The sequence below is a fragment of the Tupaia chinensis genome, unplaced genomic scaffold (assembly GCF_000334495.1).
Source record: "Tupaia chinensis unplaced genomic scaffold, TupChi_1.0 Scaffold000118_1, whole genome shotgun sequence".
In the NCBI taxonomy this organism is placed as follows: domain Eukaryota; kingdom Metazoa; phylum Chordata; class Mammalia; order Scandentia; family Tupaiidae; genus Tupaia; species Tupaia belangeri.
This window is the reverse complement of record NW_006159584.1, coordinates 3,336,317-3,340,006: the sequence shown is the minus strand read 5'-3', so window position 1 is coordinate 3,340,006 and position 3,690 is coordinate 3,336,317.

The following is a 3,690-nucleotide window of genomic DNA, read 5'->3' as shown; positions in this document are numbered from 1 at the left end:
GTGGAATTCACACATTGATGTTCTTATGTCTCTATTTTTTTCTATTATTAACAATTATCTATCATAAAAAAACTTCATTTACAGAAGTTTGCTTTGTTTTGATGAAAAAAATCTTAAATATATGGGACCAGCAGGTAGCACTGTGATTAAGGCACCAGATCCCACATGGCCAACTCTGTGGTTTGAGTCTTGGACATGGTGATTTGAAAAACATGCTGGACCTGTGTGCATCAGTGTCAAGTCCTGCAAGGAGAATGGAGGAGAAAGTATTGTGGCATGCCATCCCCCTCTGAGGGAGTGAGTTCTCACTTTCCCTCTGTCTCTGTCTCACTTCAGTGATCATGCCTTATGTCAAAATCTAAGTAAATAATCTTAAATTTAAAAATGTATTTTAAAATTTATATAACACATACTTGTGAGAACATTAACAACCCTGATAAATAAACATTTTTCCAGATACTACATTTACATGTAAGAAATGTTAGAAAAGTTTTTCTGTAGCAAATTTCCATGAAAAAAAAAATGAATTTAATAGACAAGAAGAAAATCTCTCAGGAAAAAGAAAACTACTTTTTAAATGTAAAGGTAGATGATAATAGGACAAGAATATGACAATAAAATCTATTTACTTTAGTTATCAACCACCTCCTATTATGAAATAAAGTTCTTCTTTTAATATAAATTGTTATTTTGTCTTCCCAGGTTAGTACACTATATTTTCAACAGAAAAGAGAAAAATATATCTCTATATTTATTCTGAAATAATTTGAACAAATTTATGACAAAAGTTGTCGTAAATACATATTTAACTTGAAATATGTATTCACTGAAAAAACTATAGGGCCAGCCCTGTAGCCTGGTTATTAAGGAAGCTAGATCCCACAAGAGTGACATGGTTTGAATCCAGGCCCCAGCAGCTTGAAAAACACACCAGGTGCATATGCATGCATGCTTCCAATCTCAACAGGATGCAGCGTGACCATACACCATTGGAGGGTGCTTTCTTCATCTTCCTTTCTCTCTCTCACTCCTCTCTGGCAAGCACTTGTGCACATGGCAGTTGGAAAAATATATACACACACACACGCACGCACACACACATACACAGAGAGAGAGAGAGAGAGAGATTTGAGGTTTACCTGGGTTTCACCATCTCATTCACCAGTGACAATTTTCTAAAGATAGCCAGACTGTTATAATAGGACATCGAACTCAGTGACAATATGTGTATGTCATTTACAAGGCACTTAATTTGAAACTCACACTGTCTCCCAGATAAGGTATGTTTTAGTTGCTTAGAAATTAAATATTTTCTACATCTATGCAGATATACACATTCTATAATAATAGTGGAAACAGTACTGGAATGAACACCAGACAGATAAACCCTTGCAAAAAAAAGGAAGCCTTATTAGTTCTTTAAAAATATTGACCAGGAAAAAATAAAAAAAAAGGAATGGAAAGTAACTGCAGATACCAGAGACAGTGTGGGAGGAGGGTGGGAAATAGCACAGAGTGAGAAATAAAAGAAAAAATTATATATATATGTATATATATATATATATGTGTGTGTGTGTGTGTGTGTGGAAAATTATTTGTTGACGATAACATGTGTGATTAAACCACTATACTTGCTCTGGATGGAAATCGCATTTTGTATGCTATGATGATGTTCAGTGAAAGAATGTAAAATAAAAAATAATTAATTTTAAAAAATTAAGTGAACATAAATGCTCAATTTTACATTCTTCTCTCCTCAGCAAGAAACATTAATACTTACAGTGAAATTTGCCCCTAACATGACTTCTTCATGGTGTCTTTAATCATAAATAATTTAATAAAAATGGCATAAAAATAGAACTTTATAGTAGTCAAAGTTACAGAGACAAGTAAGACTGGAAGCTAGTTAAGAGGATTCAAAGTGTGGTAATGAGAAAAACCTCTTTAAACTCAAAGTTTGAATTTATACTCTTTTAAACCTTTTCTTTAATTGGTGAATATTAGAAATGAATATACTATTCTGGTCCCAAATGAACAGCTACAGAGAATAAAAAGTAAAAATAGAAGAACTGATTGGGTATTATACAAGGGGGCTTTAAAGAGTTTGTGGAAAAATAGCATTATTTTTAAATTCATTTTTCTTTGAACATTTTTTAAGCCTTCACCTTCTCCTCTGTGTACACACACATGTATCATGTACATATTTGTGTATATGTGTGTGTTTATGTATATCTCCTATGATGTATGCCACTAGAAATTTTCCTAAATATATAATTTATTTATATGGCTCTTAAATTTGAGAAGAAATATGTCACATGAAAAAGTGGTTTTTTTTGCCATAGGGCATATGCACTAGCTGGAGAGAGACAGATAGAGGGAAAGTAGGAAGTCACTCCCCTTCCCCCGGAAGGGATGAACCGCACTGCAGTCCTATCTCTTTTCTCCTGCTGGGATTTTGGTCACATGCATATGTGCCTGGTGTAATTTTCAAGGCACTGGCCTGGGGCTTGAACTACAGTCAACCATGTGGTAGTCCAATGCCTTAGCCATTCTGCCACCTACTGGCGCTGGAAAATATAATTTTTAGAGAGAAACATGTTTTTTTTATATACTTAAAATTATTGTGTGGGGAGAACCACAAAACATTGTAAAAGTGATTGATGATCCACTTCCACACAGAAAACAAACAAGAAGAAAGAGCTGATATCAAAATTTAAATAGTGCACTGGTTGTAAAGTAAACTCACTTCTTTGATCTTTGCTTTTCCACTAACACATAAAATCTTCCTATGAGGAAAATGTAGAACATATACCTTAGTAATGTTTTGGAAAACTGTTAACATTTGGTGAACAAAGCTGTATAATTAGCATTTTAAGAAATGAAATCCTCTTTGAATTTGCATTTAAACAAGAGTACATTTATAGTAACTAAATTATTTGTTATCATAAAACTGAATAAACACGTGCATTTCATTTTACTTGACTCAAGCTTCAAGTTATGTTTTTGGCTGTTATGATTTAAAATTTTGCAATGGAAGAACTATTTTTCCTTGAGCTATGTTATTCAAAACACCCTAACTTTTTTTTCTTTTCTTTCTTTTTTTTTTTGGAGAGATTTTTCACTATAGGGCGGGTGCGCTCGCCAGACAGACAGAGAGAGACATAGAGACAGAAAGCGAGAAATCACCCCCCAGGGGGGATGGTCACGCCGCAATCCCTTCTCCTCCTTTCTCCTCTTGGGATCTTGGGCACGCACGCCCACGCGCTCAGCGTGAGTTTTAAGCCACCTGGTCAGGGTCGTGAACCACTGTCGACTACGTGGGAGTCCAGCGACATAGCCATTACGCTAACTGCTGGTTCCCAAAACACCGTAACTTTTGAAGTCATTTAACTTTGTTACATGCAAGTATAAATTACAATGAAGACTTGGGTCAAAGTGGAATTCTGAATCACATCTTTGGGTGGTGTTGCAAAGGAGGTATGAATAATTATTTAAATATATATCAAATTTATAAAAGATTTTTTGAAAATACTTGAGATGTTAAATTTTTTTTTTCAATCTCTTTACCAGATTTCAAAATTCTCTGAAATGGAACTAAATTTCCTTAATATCTCTGTTTCTCCCACAGTACAAGGTAAAATAAAATTTCTTTTTTTTTTCAGGTTGTAGCTCATTTTATTTTTTTCATTT